Raw genomic sequence first — 18,595 nt, 5'->3', positions numbered from 1 at the left:
TTCCTTTTTTTATTGTTTTTTTTATCTCTTTTCTTTCTTTTTTTTGCAGCGGGATAAAATTGTCTTTCTTGTTACTGCTATCTATATAATAATAATTAAGACTGAAGAGAATGATTAATATTGTACTTCTTTTATCTAAAATGAACAGAAATTTGAATATTAAACGAATAGCAAAAAATAGAACTATTATCTCATTTTTTTTGTAGTAGAATGGGCCGAAATGGTAGTAGGCTGTTGAAAATAGGCCCAAAATATCTGAATTGTCTTTTTTTTCGAAACGAAAGAAAAACTGAAAAAGAGAGGAAATCTCTTGAAGTTGTTCCAATTGGATGAGTTACAGAGAATTTCCTCTCCAATTTAATTGTAACAAATCAGTCCAACATTGATTTGGAATTTGTTTAATATATAATGCAATAAAATGGATAAATTTGTAAGTTTTTGAATTTTATAAGTATAAATGTGATATTATGAATTTTAGAGGGGAAAATAGTAATTTGGTAAAAAAAAAAAAAATTACAACGGGACTTCATTTAATCGTAAGAGCAAACGAGTTAGTACAGTCCAATTCTGTAAGTTGCGGATGCATGTGAGGTAAGAACCTGCATACATACCCATGTCAAGAAAATTGAAAAAATTATAATAATCTGAATAGTTAGTAATCATCGATTTTCAATTGTCAAGAAGGTACACACTGCAATTCAATTGATCAATATGTTTTTCTACTATTTTTGTTAATTTGTTGTTTGTATGGTTCCTTAACTGAGCCAATGCCAAATACAGAATGGCTGAGTTGAGTCTGATTTTGCAATGAAACAAAATGTAGTGCTGTCTGATATGGGGTTTTGAGTTTTGATCAAGACTGTTGACTAATTCAATATCTTTCAATAAAACACCATAATGTTACTCAAATGATTTACTGATCAGTTAAGACTTAAGAGTTCTCTATTGGTCATTCCATCGCAAGTACCTTGAGACATACTTACCAGACACTTTCATTTTTATTATATTTGGTTCAACATAGTTCCCATAAAGCAGAAAGTTTTGATTGTTGAAATTTTTAACGTGCGTTGACAATTTATGAGCTTATTGGCTTCATATGCTCTAATTTATGGAAGCGGGGGGAATCGTCTCATTTGACTTGTCGTTTAATTAATTTTGACATATGCACCATATCAATATTTGTGCGCACCGTTTCAACAGTCGAATCGGATGGTTCCTAGTGAGGTCCGATGCCCATCGGACGTGCCCCACTTTCATTGAAACCAGGAGACGAGCAAAATATCAGATGTTATGTTCAGGAGCATACTCATCCATTCTCTATGGTCCCAAACCATCTTCTAAATTCTTCCATTATTTCTGCAGTGATGACCTCATGAGGTGTCTTTATTTCTTCCATAAATATGCATTCGCTCCTTTCCCTCCAAATTACAAAGGCCATGGTGAGTTGTATTCTTCTTGTTTCCATTTGGTGTGAGGTCAGAATTGCTTGTGTTAAATTGCCAACTTGAAAGTGCTGACAGCTTTGTAGCTGTGGCCTCCTTGTTATCAGTTTGTGTCTAACCTCCATTGTAAAATCACATGCTGTGAACAAGTGATTTACCGTTTCTGCAGCCCTTTTGCACAAAATATATCTATTTGGCATGTTCCAACCCCTGAGGATAAAATTATACAGTGTCAGTATTTTGCTCTTCATCATGAAATAATTGATAAAAGGGATACATGCTCGCACATAGATCGGACAGTACAGATCACAAGGCTGATCCTTTCACTTACCCAGCAAATACGGATCGTCTGATCGAGTCTTTTAACCTGGTCGGGGTCTATGAGCTTCCGCTGATATATGCTTTCTTTTATTCCCACTAATTGGGCCTTGAGCACCTATTGGGCCTTTTAAGTAGAAACCGTTTCTTTCTACAACTAAAGTGGGCTCGGAGGTCTTGACTACTGGGCTTCAAATCATTGAAAAGCACAAGATACGTAAAAGTATTTTATAGGTGTTGCCAGTTACAGAGAATTTAATTGTAAAAAATCACACAAAAAGTGGTTGTACTGCTCAAAGAACCTTCTGCATGCTCATGCCCTGCTTCCAGGGGCGGAACTAAGGGGTGGTAGATCGAAAATAAAAATGGACAATTGTGATGAGTGGAATTTGAATTCAAAATCTCTCAATCACAAAATAGAACTTTAACCATTATACTAGAGCTAAACATTTGTTATTTATTGAGAGTAGCTATACTATATAAAACGTTCAGAAAATATAAAATTCAATTAAATTATATATGTATAATTAAAAAATTTAAATCATAGGGTGGCTTAACCACTTTTAGCTAAGTCTTAGATTCGCCCTTGCCTCTATTCCTATTCTTGCTTCTGCCCTGCTGCCGCAGCTATTGATCCAAGAACATCTAGAATGCCCGATCTGTAATGCACAATCATGTAGGCCTCCAAAACAATCAAATTTGGTTCAACTCCTGCCTCTCCTAACACGCCAACCCATTGGACTGGACTGTGCACTAGTACAAAAAAGCCCTTTACGTTCAAATACCCCTACACCGACTGTTATAGCGGCGTCAGTAAAGCCAGCGCCAGTGAAAGTTACCCTACACCAACTGTTTTTAAAAACAGTCGGTGTAGGTACCCTACAGTGATTGTTTTTAAAAACAGTTGGTGTAGATACCCTACACTGATGGTTAAAAAACAGTCGGTGTACGTCCTAAAAACAGTCGGTGTTGGCGTAAAAATTTTGGCATAGTTTTGCTTGTATCGGGGCTAGCCTCTATATTTTTGCTAGCCATATATATTAATATACGACATTCATTGACATTAAATAAAATATCATGCAAATAACATAGACAACATAAACAAAAGACAAGGTAATTTGACAACATAACATATTCATTTACAAAAAACCACACTATAGCAAAATTTACATAACACAGTAACATAATATGCATTTGAAATTAACAACATTGCATTTGTAGTAAATAGTTTACAGGTGGCGAGGAGGTTGGTAACATTGAGGAGGTTCTGACGATAGAAGGCCTCGCGTAGCCTTGTCGTTTTCCCTAAATAGCTTCATCTGAAAATAAAAGAACATACTACTTATATCCATAAATAGCTTCATCTGAATCCTGGAACAATTGTGTTTTCCCTAATAATGCTTGCACTTCATTCCAATTCTTTTATGCCCTGACCGAACAAAGCTTTCATGCATCCATGTCTGTCAGAGAAGAAAACTTTCAAAAATAGAGTTACAAAGTGCAATTCCAAACCTGAAATCATGGTCCCACTCGGATATGCAATGTGCTTCGTCAACAGCCAACAAACAAATCCCGGCCTCTAGCAAATTTGTCCAGAGCCTATTAATTATTACACATGCTACAGTTTGTTAGAGATAAACACATATCAACTTATAATTCACTACAACCTCTACTTACAAGGTAATACACCGAAAAGGAATTAGGTGTAGATTCGCAAAAGCGCTATGGAAGCTAAAAATACCAACAAAAGTAAGAATTTTTTGTTGGCTACTAATAAAAAACAAACTACTGACACGACAAGTTCTGAGGAGAAGGGGTTGTATGGTGAGTGAGAACTGCGTCATGTGTGACTTAGATGAGCTAGAAACCCGAGACCACTTATTCTGGAATTGTACTTTCGCCAAGAGGTTCTGGCGAGGGTTCCTTGCCTCCATAAATATTATGGTCCCAATAAACAACAACTCAATTAGAGAAGCATGGTGGGAGCATAGGCGGGGGCTCTCAGGAGAGGCCAAGAAACGATGGGATGTCGCTTGGGCAGTAGGAGTGTGGGCGCTGTGGAAGGAGAGGAATCGGAGGATTTTCTCTCAGGAATACAAACAAGTGATGAGTTTAATTAATGAATCGGTACAAGAAACTTTTCTTTGGAGATCCAATTGTTAAGAGGGGGTTTGTAAGGGGAAGAATGGGTACTCATGATCAAAACCGATCATTTACGGTGCTAATTAGTGCTTTATTTACTATTTAATGTGTAGGAATTGTATTAGAAAAACCCACTTGGGGATGTAAATAATTTTTTTTTTTTTATCAATATATTGTCAGCTGGCTTCTTGCCAGCTGACCTTCAAAAAAAACTTATAATTCAAAAGCAAGCTTCTCCATGTACCATCAGTTAAACAGACTCCTAAACTTGATAAAGGGAAGAGAGGTGAAACAACTGAAAATAGGTTTTTACTTACTAAACACTTTTCTTTTTTCTTTTCTTCTTCTAGCGATGGCCTCCATTAATTTTTCAATCTCCATCATTCTTTTTACCCTTCGCCCCTTCTAGCGTTATCTCATTTCCTCTCTCCCTTCCTCTCTTTTGTTTTGAAAGATTGGCAGGAGCTGTCAAAATATATCAAGTAAAAAAAATTGAGTACAATTACAACGAATATTTCACTCATACTATATCAGGAGTTGAAGTTTCATTCCAGGAAAAAAAATTTAGAAGTTGACTCAAATAGATGAAAATATACTAAAGAGTTATATTCACCTAGGTAGCTCAGAAAAGGATGCTTAGGAAGAGAATAATCCATCCAGCCATGGAGAACACTGCAAATATATGTACCCAAAATAAAATTGCCGCTGATTCTTTCCCAAATTAGTGTGATCTTCAGTGTCATTGAAGTTAAAAAAAAATAAAAAAAATTCTTCCTCACTAACACATGCATGACCTGTATTCAAAAGTTTTGGTATTGACCGACTGAGATCTCAGCCATGCCAAACACAGATAAATTTTACTATCACAACTTGGAACTTTTACTGCATAATTGAACTTGTTACTGGTATGGTTCAATTAGTAGATTGACTAACTACCAAACTGCCGAGTTTCTCAAAAAAAAGACTGACTAGCTAACACTGCATTTCCACCCAATCAAATCCAGCAATTGGTACGTTATAGATCTACAGGTCAGAACAGAAACATCTGGATTTTGGCATCACTTTGCAATTGGTACTGCTATTTAGGTTTACTTAAGTGTCTGATTTTACTCGATTCACACAAGGCAGCACTCAAGGGTTGTAACAGTCAACAAGGAAAAAGGATAGCAACGCTCAGATCATAATCGAAACAAGGCACAAGCCATCACTATATCAATTATCGTATCGAACGCCCTATTGCAGCCCGAATACCAAACCGGTTGAAATTGAATCTGAAACCGTAAAGTGAGGGTGATCCTCTGCAATAACGGAGAGGATACGGATCTCCAAGCATATTATTTTAATATGAAAATTATGTAAAGTAGTTCGGATTCACTATTTGAAATTTGCAAATGAAAATAAAGATGTGAGACATAATTGGAACACTCAAATAATGAAAAATTTTAACATTACACAAATGTGTTATATATATTGTTGTTGCAGTACTGTCACGTTGTAATTATTAATTCATAGGAAACAGCTAAAACAACCAATTTTTATTTTTTCGTTCTTTTGAGTTTAGGTTCCACCGCTAACTATTTTTAGGCACGGTCAGCCTAAATATTTCCAAAATATTATTCATCCCCTATATTTTTTTTGTGCTACATATATATCTCAGAAATATTTTATTTTTTACGCACAATTATTTGTTTTTCATCTCAAAATGTCATGATTGAGCACCACAAACGCATATCTATAATTGTATGTTTCTTTGTTAATATTTGTTGTGTTATATATATAATATACACCTGTTGAATCCAGCCAAGATGATTATTTGAGCGAGTTTCTGCGTTTCACCCACTAATTGCTTATTATCATTATTATATATTTTCACCTTTGTCTTATCCCGGTATATTGTTATATCCACTCCGTCATCCCTCTATATATATATAAACCCTAGCAAGTCGGCTATCTTGTTCTAAACAATGAAATAGCAATGACAGGAGAGCAACTAGTCCTTGTATCAGTACTAGCAGTAGTGCTAACTATAGCATTGAAAACCAACCAGCTAGCCTTAACTTGGTGCAAGGCCGCTTATAATGCTCCTAGCTAGGTTTGCACCAAAACTGTACTACAATGAATCCAAGAGGGAGATTCCATACTGAGGACCTTCACAATGCTCTTCAAGCATCGATCCCTGGACTGCTTTGTCCACCGATCCATGCAGCCGTCGCCACCGTACCGTTCAGAGAGAAATTAACATCAATGTAACGTATAAGTGACCAACTAATTGCCTTCCTTAAGGCAGTGCATTACAAATGCGCGCATTTGGCAAAAAAAACAACTAATTGACCAACTAATTAAGTCCACGTTCTTCTGATCATTATATATGTGAGTGAGGTTATGGTACTTTGCAAAGTGTGGAAAGTCCGTGCTATGAATTAATCAATATATTTTTTGCTTATAAAGTTCAAACCATCTACATGAACCGTTCAACATGATCTACAAATAAATGTGTTTGGATATGCAACTGACTTTTCTTTTTTTCAATATCTGTTAGAATAATCCCAAGGGCTTCGGGAGAAGTTAAACCAACAGATACTGAAGAAATGCAGTAGTCGGCCGGCCGGACAGTCAAGAAAGTCCGAACGCAAAGTAAAAATATCAAATTTAAAATAATCACTTATCACTTATGTGGGTGTTTAATCTAGTTCAACTCTTTTATTCTTCTTTTTTTTGGGAATCAAATAAATATTGCATGCAGTGTGTTGGAAATTGAAGACTGCTAAATGTCCAACATGCATGATCCATTTCAATCGCATAAGAGGAAAACAATTTTTAATTGTTTTTATCAATAGTTTCAAAATCTTGGAAGTTGAACGAAATTTATATGTTAAGAAGTAATATTTGATCTAGTGACAAAAAAGTAACATCTTTTGTAAGAGATCATAAATTTATCCAAAATGAAAAAGCTTTTATGATTATTAAGTGAAAGTTAGAAAGTAAGATATCTGTCTTTCTATTTAAAAAAAACAACAACTGATTTATATTCGGATCACCCCAGGTACTTGACTCGAGCAATCTACCAACGGACGGTCCAGATTAGTTATTTTATCTTGATACAAATCTCAAAACAGATCTCCTATAATTTCTATATAGACACTGAATTGACTTTCACTCGGCTAGTATTAACTATTAATCTGGACTGTCCGTTTGTAATTTGCTTTGAGTCAAATGCATACGGAATTACGGATACCTTATTTTCTATCCTGAGTTGGAAACAGAAGGGGAAGGCAATTGAGAGGCAAGTTAGATATTAAACATTTTTAATGTTTTTTTTTTCTGATTTCATTCTTGTCGCAGGTTTCCGCTGGAGAAAAAAAAATATGGTATGCATGACGTGATGTGACGCTCATGTAACATGACTGATATAATACGGTACGTTGATGTGTCACACCCCAAATCGGGTATAACAGCCTGTCACGTACATTTATTAAAACATATACGTAAAGCAGTGAATCTTTTATATGCATTACCAATAACACCATTACATATTAACCACATCCCAATATTTATGAAATTATCTGACATAATACGGCAAACTATATTTTAGAAATATCTCCCGCATCCTGTCAGTTTCAACAACCCAAATCCCCAATTTCTTGTGGTTGTGCTGTCAGACGCAATCCAGAACCGTCTCTCTGTATCCGTATAATAAACCTGAAAATAACCCAAAGGGTGGGGGTGAGAAATAATATAAATATTATCTCCCAGTGCGAATTTGCCACAATCAGACCACTGGACTTGCAATCAATCCATATCCAGAATTAAATCTTCGCAACTTAATATTAATAGTTCAATTTATATATATTAAATGAATGCATATGCTCAATCACAATATTCAATCAAATCTCAACTCATAGAATTTCAAATGAAACTCAACAGAGATATATTTGGCTTAAACTCAAATTATTAGGTCTGGTAGCACAAACAGATGACCTACCAACTTGTCACACAGGTGGCCAAGCTAAACCCACACCTGTCGGTACTCAGTACCATCCACTGACCCTCATCTGATGCTTAGGCTTATACCGTTAATTAAAGTCTGGTTCATAGTCAGATAATATTTTGTATGCAATAAACTCGGAATCGATAATTCTCAACACATTAAACAAACTTGTCATTCTGGTCCCAGACTGGATATGACATCAATCAAACGTCTCTTTATAGTCACCCATAGTCACCGTCAGAATCAGAATCAGATTCCCCCTCCCAACCGGTACTGGGATTAGCGAGGGCCGTTCACCATATGCGCATAAGGATTCCGTAACCAAAGTCTAGTCTATAGCTTCTAGACTTTGCAGAGCTCAACAGATTTCCATAAATATAAACTTGTGGTGACTTAATCATAATTCAGAATAGGAGATTCCTACAAATGGTAAACCGTACAAAATGATAGGTCAACAATATCACACAGAATTCAGTTATAATTTGATTGAGCTATGCATATGATTCAGACATCTCAAATAATGCAACAAATAATCATTCAACATGACAAACGAATAACAATTTAATTCTTAAAAATGTAATATCAAACAAGTCCAGTAACCCCGCACCTGATAACGTAGGGCATGATGAGACTTGAATCAAATTCACCATTCCGCAAGCGTGTCATATAACTTACTAAATTTATATGCCAAGTTTGATAGCTACGTATAAAAAGAATTAAGAATCGGAGTTAAAAACTTAACATCGAAGGCTTTCATAAAAGCAAGAAAGTAGCACTCATATCGTCTAGTACATGTGAGAAAAATGGGTAGGATACATGATAATTTAGGAATTATGCTTAATATAAAGTTATTTATCCATTGATAATAACTGAAGCTACATATAATTGAATCTCTAATGGAACTATCTGTTTCAAAAGACAAGAATTATATGTAAATATAAGATATATCTATGATGCAATTAGTAATAAATAATTATGCTGTAACTAGTATTACCTCGTGTCAATTTATAATTTCTTAAAGTCCAATTTATATCATACCTGTTGAAATAGAATCTTTTAAGTTTCCTCTAGAAATTACTCATATATCCTTACATCATTTTTACCATGAAATTACACCTAATCCCAAGCTAATTTTTAATAGTAAGCTCTTTCTCAAGTTACACACCAAAGCCCCACCATCAATCTTCATCCAATAGAAACGCCCCTTATTCATGCATATGTAACATAATAAGTTTACATATAGATGCATATATTGTAATAATTACTATATAAATCAAAGTTCCATTACTCTTCTCTCAAAATAATATTTAGTTAAGCTACAATAATCCAGCCATAACTGAACATGGAATGAATTTCATACTTTAAGAAAGTAATTCTTATATAATTATATAAGTGTATTACATATTGTACTTGTATTCACCTTCAAAGTAATTTGAGTACTATTTCAATTAAGCTTTCTACTAAGTTTTAATTTACCAGAGTTGTAAGAAAATAAATGAAACAACGCCATCTAATTTTAATGGTCAAAAGATTTGGTTACCTAATTAATTTTGTAGAAATTAATAAACTAGTATCAAATCACAAGAAAGAAAGTCATGTGTGCTTCTAAACCATGAAGTAATCTTTAGTTATTCAAATATTTAAATCAGGTCTAAAAGAAATAAGATAGAAAGTTGAATATATACCAATGGATTCACTTGGTGCAACTAATCACTATCTTTCTTGCTCAGTTCAAGTTCGGCATACAAACTCTATCAAGCTCTAGAATTTAATTCCCCAAACTAGTCTAGGTGAGATGTGAACCGAAATTGAGAGGAGTAGAGATGAATGCATAAATCATATACAATACAATAGGAAGAAAGAGAGAGGGGTCAGCGGTAAAAAAGTAAGAAATAGAAGAGAGATGTATTATGAGCGGTGAAGATAAATATGTTTATAATATATCATTATCGGATAAGGATGTTAAAGGTGCGGGTCCCACCTGTCAGCTTTGTAAATAAGATCTTAAATCTCACATTTGTATAAATCGGCCCACATACACATATATTTCTAGAAGTTATTCCTTCGTTAATTAAATTAATAACTATAGTATAATTAAACTCCTTTAACTAATTTAGAATTTATTAGGGTTTATTAATTCTTAATTTTCAAAATTTGAGAGTTTCTGAATATTTTAAAATTTATGATTAACATTATATGTAGTTATATATATATATATATATATATTTTTAAGATGATCCAATGAATTATATTTTACTTTAGAATAATTAAATTAATTATCTTATCGATATGTTCCAAGAATAATACTTGTTAAAAATGTTACGTATTTCTGAAAATTTTCACTCGACGTTCTTAATTCAATCTTAATTATTAATATCATATTTTTATTTTACGAAATGTAAGATGATGTGACAAGCATGGTTTTTTGAGATTCCTTTTGATCTGGCATTTACAGATTTTAATTTATGTGTATCCGCATTAAAACGTCAAGTGTTACGAATTAAGTATCACCGGGGCTGTTTGGCAATTTAAGATGGATAATTAAGATTTCTTAAACTTTCTTTCATCTTATTAAGTTTTAAATGTTTAATTAATTGTTTTGAACATTAATTTCTTAGTAAGGAAAAACCTCTTCTTTAGCCTGAATCTTCATCTCATACTTGAGTTTTAAGACACATCTAATAATTCTAAATTAATTAAACCTCCTTAATTCTTATCTACATATTAAACAACTAAATTAATATGAATTCCTTAATTAGTGTGAATTAAGATTTAATCTTACTCGTGTTACCCAATAATCCAGTATTAAATATTGACACACGGCCGGTGACATGATAGAACATATTGAAATGTTATGGCACAATACACAAGTCAGAAAAGTGACTGCAAATTATATTTTTAGACAATTTTTTCGATCAATAATTCAAAATTTGGGTATAAAAAATAATATTTATTTACTCATTTATAATATAAATTTTTACATCTTTTTCATTTTTATAATGAACAATTCAAAATTAAAATAAACAGAAGTTAAATATTGTTGTGACGTCATCAAGTGAATAAATAATATATTTTTTATTATTTTTGACACGTCACGTGCAATTTTGTTATCATGTTGGCCAAATCTCGATGTATTTTTTAAAGTCATTGGAAGCTATATTTTAACAAGGCATGCATTATGATACACAATTACACACTACAGGGAGTGCACGGAAAGCAAAGGCATAAACAATAGCCATGGGTTTAACTGGGTAATTAATATTGTTAAGACACATGAACTCCTAGAGCAGGGCTTTCATTGTCAACATTTTGAACTCCGTAAAATTTACAAGGTTAAAGCCTGAGTCAAAAGTAGGCTAATAGAACGTGATTGAAATACAAAAACAACATGCATTTTAACCCAACACATTTAATAGAACTAGGTTTTTACGGTACATTGGAGCACAAACTTCTATTTGGGCCATGATTTGGAGGCCTGTCAGAGTTCAGATGCATACTCAGCAGATGTACACGTGCAGAGGCCGAATTTTTTATTAATAGAAAATAAATAAATAAAATATCGAAATACGGATATGTTAGGAGTATTTTCGAGAAATAAGTAGAACGGTCCTAATTAATCTGTCCAATGGGACGGGTTTAATTATCCCGTCCGGATTAAAAACCAAACCAACCAAATTAACCAATTTGGCGGAGAAAAATTGAAAAAACATGGGACGGTTGAAAAAAAAAAAAATATATATATATATATATATATGGGACGGTTCCATTAAATCCGTCCAGGAATTAAAAAAAATATATATATATATATGAGTTGCACACATCTCTCTCTTGCTTGCTCCTCCGTCTCTGCCTTTGTCTCTCTCTCATTTTTTTTTTTTACCAATAGAAAGTCATGGGTATCACCATCCCTGTTTTGTGTAGCTGGATCAGACCATTGCAAGATGAAAATATCAAATTCCCACAAAAATAGTTTGGGAATCAAACAACAGATATCTCACCGGCGAATCTGCAGGATCACTTACAGCCAGCCAGATAAAATATAAGCACCTGTGCAATACAACAATGTTGCCTGTGTGTCTCACCTCTACTAGATTACAGCTAGCTATATATATATATACTAGTATCATACGCGAGTGTTGCAACGGAGACATATTATAAGAAACAAATATATCAATAAAAAATAATAATTACTAAAAATCAAGACACATGTTAATAAAAAATTTATATGATTCTGTATTTTTAATTAACTTTAATCGTGATATCTGATAACAATTTAATGATGTGATGATTCTTTATTTTTAAGTACCAATGATATCAAATAATAGCTCGATTTGAATCTAATATCAAATATCATACAATCAATTCAATATCGACATATAATATGATATCAAAAAACATAAATAAAAAGTGTTATCGTGTGGAGGTTGGCTAAGATCAAAGTGGTAGTTCCTGATCTTTGATGCTACCAATTTGTTTTTTAATTTTTAAAGTTCAAAACGTCGATCCGAACCGTTCAAGTTGTTCTCCATATTAAATTGTGATTGGAGACCAAATTTTACATTTTTCTGAATTTATTTACTATTTATTAATCCACTTTGAAAACAGCTAATCCAACGGTGGCTTCTGATTTTACTGTTTTGTTAAGCCACCGTTGGATCAGTGATTTTCAAAGTAGCTTAATGAATAGTAAAAAAATTCAGAAAAATGTAAAATTTGGTCTCCAAGCACAATTTAATATGAAGAACAACTTGAACGGTTCGGATTGACGTTTTGAACTTTGAAAATTGAAAAAAAAAATTGGTAGCACCAAAGCTCAGGAACTACCACTTTGATCTTAGCCAACCTCTTATCGTGTGTATGTATATGATATATATACACACACACATATTATAAGATAAATATATATTCACACACGTTCCAATTTATATTCTTCTTTGTTTCCAATTTATATTATTCTTCTTCTTTGTTTCCAATTTAGAATATACACGCACACATACATTGATATATTATATATTGAAAATATATTTTAAATTGCCCACACCAATATGTATAGAAACAAAGAAAGAGAAATAAGGAAATAAAAAAAAATTCATTGTGATTCGTATAGAAACGAAAAAGAAGTGAGGAAATAAGGAAATAAAAAAATGGAAGGTGGAGTCTTCTCAATTGAAGAAGAGATATATGGAAACAAAGAAATATGAAAACAGATAAATATATCACTAAATTTCAGAATTTGTTCAATTTTAATTGTAACGTATCGTGTGGCAGCACATGTAGTGAGTATGTTTTAAACTAAATTTAGACTTCTATACATAAAACAGATGCATTTAATCAAAATAAGACAAATTATGTAATTGGAGGGTTGAGATCAAATCGAAGTTTCATCTTTCAATCGTAGCCGTTGACGGATCGGATACCCAACGTGCTTAATAATAGAATGGAGATATATTTATACACCACTTGTACATATCTGGATCTTTACAAGGCTGCGGCAGCTTCGGCCTCTGGCTTCCCCTACCCTTTCATCATAAAACCAACATACAAATCTGATTGACTTGAGTCGCACCTAGGCAGAGTATTTTTTTTCTTCCTCCTTCCCCCATCGCCTTCACGAAAAAAAACAAATTGTCTCCAGTTGGCTTCCTCCAACAAATTTTTGTTCAACCTCAGCTACGTGAAGGCACTTAGTCCTGTACCAGTCTCGCTTTTTTTAATGCCGGACGGGTTATATTATACCGTCCGGGATTTTCTTTTTGTTTTTTTTTTACTCCGGACGGGTCTGTTTGTACCATCCGATTTTTTTTTGTTTTTTGTTTTCCTTTCCGCTGAGTTTGATTTGATTAGCATTGTCATTAATTACTTATACCCGGACGGGATAATTAGACCCGTCTCGCTGGACGGGTTTACTAAACCCGTTCTACTTATTTTTCGACAAAATCCAAAATCTATACTCTTTTTCGATATTTTATTATTTTATTTTCTATTAATAAAAAATTCGGCCTGCAGAGGTTCTGTACGAATTAATACGTCTCTATATTGTATTTTTTTTTTCGAAGATAGAATTGAGAGAATAAACAAAAGTTTTAATGCTGTTAAAATTCATTATTCTCTCTTTAACGAGAGACTCTAATAAAATAAATTATAAGAATAATTCTAGCTTACATTCAACTGTTATGATACTACCAACTCCTTTTGTTTTGATAACAAAAGATGGAAGTCTAATCTATCAACTTTTATTTAATATTTATAATAGATCTTTCATTAAAATTTGAATTCATGATTTCTCACACGAAAAATGTTTCTCTTTCACAACTTTTATAGTACAAATATTTGAAAAAAGAGGAGGGTTCCAATGCCTCATGTTCTTTTATACCTCATCACACCTCATATTTTATATCTTCATTTTCTTCATATTCAAAGTCTATAAGAATTACCTCATTTTATTATTATTGAGATATGATATAAAATTGACGAGTTTTTTTGTTATTTGAAAAAAGAGGAGGCTAAATATTTTATATCGTCAATTTTTAAATTTGAATAGTTATTTTATTTAGAGACTATAAGAATTACCCTAATTATAATTAAAAAAAAAATAGGAGATGTATTTGTTAACAATGTACATAATCAAGTTATGTATATTTGCATTAAATTAAAAAAAAAAGGAAAATGTGTGTCCTTCTATTGCGATTTACACAATGGTCACCGTGTCAATTTATTTCAAGGCAAATTTGAGAGTCAGTTTTTTTTGTATGTTAACAACTTGAAAGAAAAACCAAACATGAATTTCATGGCACAACTAGCATAGTCATTAGTTCTTCTATGGACTATTATTTATAAAAAAGAAAAAGAAAAAGAAACAGTGTGTTAAACTGTCAAAATACTCGGTCTTAGTATCTAAAGTATTGGTGGATCAAATGAGACCGAGAAAAAGAGCGTTGTTTTCGACGTACTAAAATTCTTTCTTTTGTTTAATGATGCTGCGCTAATAAAAATGAACCATTTTTTCTAAGAGAAAACGCAGAACATAAGTCAGGCTTCATTTTGGGAATTAGGTACAAACAGTAATTAAGCTTCATTTAGCCCTTTTCTCACAAGTCATGTTTCAGAATTAATCTAGTCTAATTTTGTGACCACACAGAATACAAATTAAAACCGAATGTCCTTATGTGAGATTTTCTACTCTCTCAAGTCTCAACAACAATGTCCAGTCTTGTATTATTTTGGTCTTAATTTTATCATTACTCAACATATTCTAGTCAGCAATCATTTGTATTTTTAGAGCTTGAATCGTGTTTCGCAACGTGGTAACATTTTCTTAATTCATATTTTTAGGAAAAAAAAATAGAAATTTAGATTGCTAATTTTTATGGTAAAACAATCACGAAGTCAACTGATGATAAATTTTGAACATATAAAATATTTTTTTCTAGGCTTCTATAAGTAAATATTTTTATATATCATTATAAAATAATTTATTTATTTTAAATGCCTATACATAATATGGAAAAATGAGAAAAATAGTTTTTATGTCCTAAAACTGTTAACAAATCAAATTTAAGTTTCACAAGGTGACACCTCACAAGGATCTAACAGCATAGTGACAAGGTACCCGAATTATACCCGTTTAATTCTTTTTTGGGGTGATGCCGAACCGAACACCGAATTATTCGGTTGACCGAACTTTGACCGAATTAAACCCGAATAATTCCCGAATTTTACGAACTTTTCCCGAATTTTACGAATTATTCATGAATTTTTCCTGAATTTTTCCAAGAACAATTATTTTTTTGGTTTTTTATTTTTTTGCTCCCTTGCAGGACTGAGATTTCTGGTCCGGATAATTCCGAATCATTCCCGAATTATACCCGAATCACGAATTTTTGATCTCGCCGAACCGAACCCGAATAATTCATTTGTCACTATGGCTAACAGTGGTTGGGCTCATAAGTTTATCCGAGGCTATAGAAAAAGCGCCACAGTTGATCTTTTGGGTTTAATTAGTTGGATATGTAACTAACCAAAAAAGAATAAGAAATTGAAAAAGTTTAAATAAATATATATTTGTCAGTGGGTAATTTCTTGAACCCGTTTCTTGAAATTTGCCTCCACTTGTAGTTTTCACAAAAAGTTGATAAGAGGAATTACATATGCTACTACAATGTTATTTGAAGAGCGATAATTATCGTCATTACTTACTGGGCTTATTGGGCTTTTATCTCTTTGTATATTGTTTTTGAAAACAAATCATAAAGCCCATTTTATCCCTGAAATTGTTGAATACAACCCTTTCCGTCTCTCTATAAATAATTAAATATGACACACAGAGGTGTCATTGACATTCAATTCACCCAGCATTCTTCCACATAACACAAGTGAGCTGTTGAAGACGAAGGACTGAAGGAGCAATTAGTTCTAAAATTTGAGAAGTAGATTAAAAAGATGGGTAAATTGAAGAATTTCTTGCGTGAGAGGCTTCCGCTGATGAACAGGATCCCAACTGAATACACTAGCAACTTGCCGGAGGAAATCCGATTGCTAACCCTCTCCTACCTCAGAACTAAAGAAGCCATGCAAACAAGCGTACTCTCCAAAACCTGGAAGAACACATCAGACTCTCGTCCTATTCTATTCTTTCACTTTACAGAGTTCTTGTTTGACAATGGCATTGAAGACCCTTCTGATGAAATTATAAGAGAATATGAGGCCAAATTTGCGAAATTTGTTGAAGGCGTGTTACAAAAGAGAAACGCATCAGACGCCCTGTCTCATTTCGTTATAGTCTCCAGAGAAGAAAATTGTGTATCTTGCAATTCTGAAGCTTTCAAAGATTGTATCTTGCATGCGTTGGAGTTCAAACCTCAATTGTTGGCTGTTTGTTTTTGTAAGCATAAACTGCCCAGTAGTTATGAGATCTTCACTTGTGCTTCCTTGGAAGAAGTTAGCTATGGGAGTAAAATAGAAGACCGTGATATTGTAATCGCTCCACACTCGGTCAACCTCCCGCGTCTCAAAATATTATATCTTTGTGATGTAACAGTCAATGATGATTTTCTCAATAAACTTTTCTCGGGTTGTCCCATTATTGAAGTATTGTTTCTAGACAGTTGTATTTTGACTGCCTCTAGAATTTCTACTGGTACATTGAAGAGGTTGGGTCTTTTGTCTTGTGATTTCTCAAGAAGGTACACACCGATTCTTTCTACCTTGTGAATTTGCGTTCTGCTTTCTATAGAAAAAACATCCTGTTTTATTATATATGAAATAATTGATTTTTCATCTTGCACATATTCTGATGGTATCACTTTTAGTGGACCGGAGCTTCTCAACAGTCTTTCAAAATTCACAAGGCTAACTCTTACTGTACCGGGTTCTGAAGTTAAGGTACATTTTCCTTGCACTACTAAATTAGTCACTAAAAGTTTACAGCGATGTGCCATAACAATAATTTTTCATAAACTAATGGAATACAATTATCTGTGTTGATTGGTTTTGCTCAGGCATACTTTTCTTGTTTAACATTAGACCTTTCTTTTTGTTTGTATTTACACTTACTTTACAACAGATGTCCCCTTGGATTTACCCTTTTTATTAGTACCTTTTTGATATAATATTATTATTGCTATTTTGATTTGAAGGGATTATTTGAGAAAGGAGGAGGAGTTCCTCAATGGCCAATTTTCAAGAACCTGAAGAGGTTGAAGCTGGGTGGTTGGTGTCTGAATAGCGATTTCAGCTTGGTTTCTTTTTTCCTCCAGTCACCTAATCTAGAGCAGCTCACGCTACACGGCGATGATGTAATCCCTATCTCATGCATTGAACATTGCTCGCATTAAAACACTTACACATCTTTCTCCTTTTGGTAGCCTTAGTACTCAATTCTGAGGGGAAAAATGCAAAAATTTGATGAGTGATATCCAAAACGGACATATCAGAATAAGTCCATGTATACCAGTGAATTGTAAATAACAGATACCACATTTATGACCAGCGGTTAGGACTTTATATTATCTAAACGATTTATTTGCATGCCATTGAAGACAGAGGAATTTACTTTTGTTGACAAGTCAAAATGGGAGGAACCAAAAGTTGGGAGGTTCCAACGGGAGCAGCTTGAGAAAGTTAATATCAGGAAACAGTGGAGGACTAATGCATGGATTTATCAACTGAAAAGAAATCTGCATGCCCATGTGAAGACCATTGGAGAAATTAATGTACTGTAGTATTTTTGTGTTGTTTTCATGGCTTGGAAATTGGCCATACTTTTGTCCAGGTTGCAAGGCCATATTTCCACAACTATATGATTCTTCATTTAGTTATCATATCTCTTTTCAATGTACCAGAATGTTTAGTTTTAAATTTGTGGTTCAATTTTGTTATTAGTAGATATTTTCGGGCTTGTTACCTTGTTTTTAATATTTGACTTATAATATGCCTATGAGCTTATTGGTTTGGTGTGCTCTTATTACTATTATTGAGTATAATCAATTTTTATAAGTTGACGGCTGAGTTGGGTCAAAAAGATACTGTCTGATCTGGCGTTTAAGAGTGGCTTGTAGGTATATATATCTCATATTGTGGCCAGGTCAGTTGAGTCTTATGGCCAAGTCACCTGAATTGACCAAGACTGTGACTGATTCAATATCCTTCCATAAAGATCCATAAATTAATTAATGTCACTCAATTTATTAATGATCAATTAAGACTA

At 33.2% G+C, this 18,595-nt stretch overlaps 1 long non-coding RNA gene across 2 annotated transcripts; it reads left to right on the top strand.

Moving 5' to 3' along the window:
- The first annotated feature begins 16,695 nt into the window (after positions 1-16,695).
- LOC144544626 (uncharacterized) lies at positions 16,696-18,322 on the top strand. 2 transcript variants are annotated; one of them, XR_013508271.1, is made up of 3 exons: positions 16,696-17,072; positions 17,526-17,684; positions 17,928-18,322. It is a non-coding gene; the product is annotated as an uncharacterized LOC144544626 (long non-coding RNA). The 2 variants fall into 2 exon arrangements; XR_013508272.1 differs by lacking the exon at positions 16,696-17,072 and adding an exon at positions 17,084-17,271.
- Positions 18,323-18,595: the final 273 nt, after the last annotated feature.

Source organism: Carex rostrata, chromosome 26 (genome assembly GCF_964058835.1).
Source record: "Carex rostrata chromosome 26, lpCarRost1.2, whole genome shotgun sequence".
Lineage (NCBI taxonomy): Eukaryota > Viridiplantae > Streptophyta > Magnoliopsida > Poales > Cyperaceae > Carex > Carex rostrata.
This window is presented reverse-complemented; position numbering and strand designations above follow the sequence as displayed.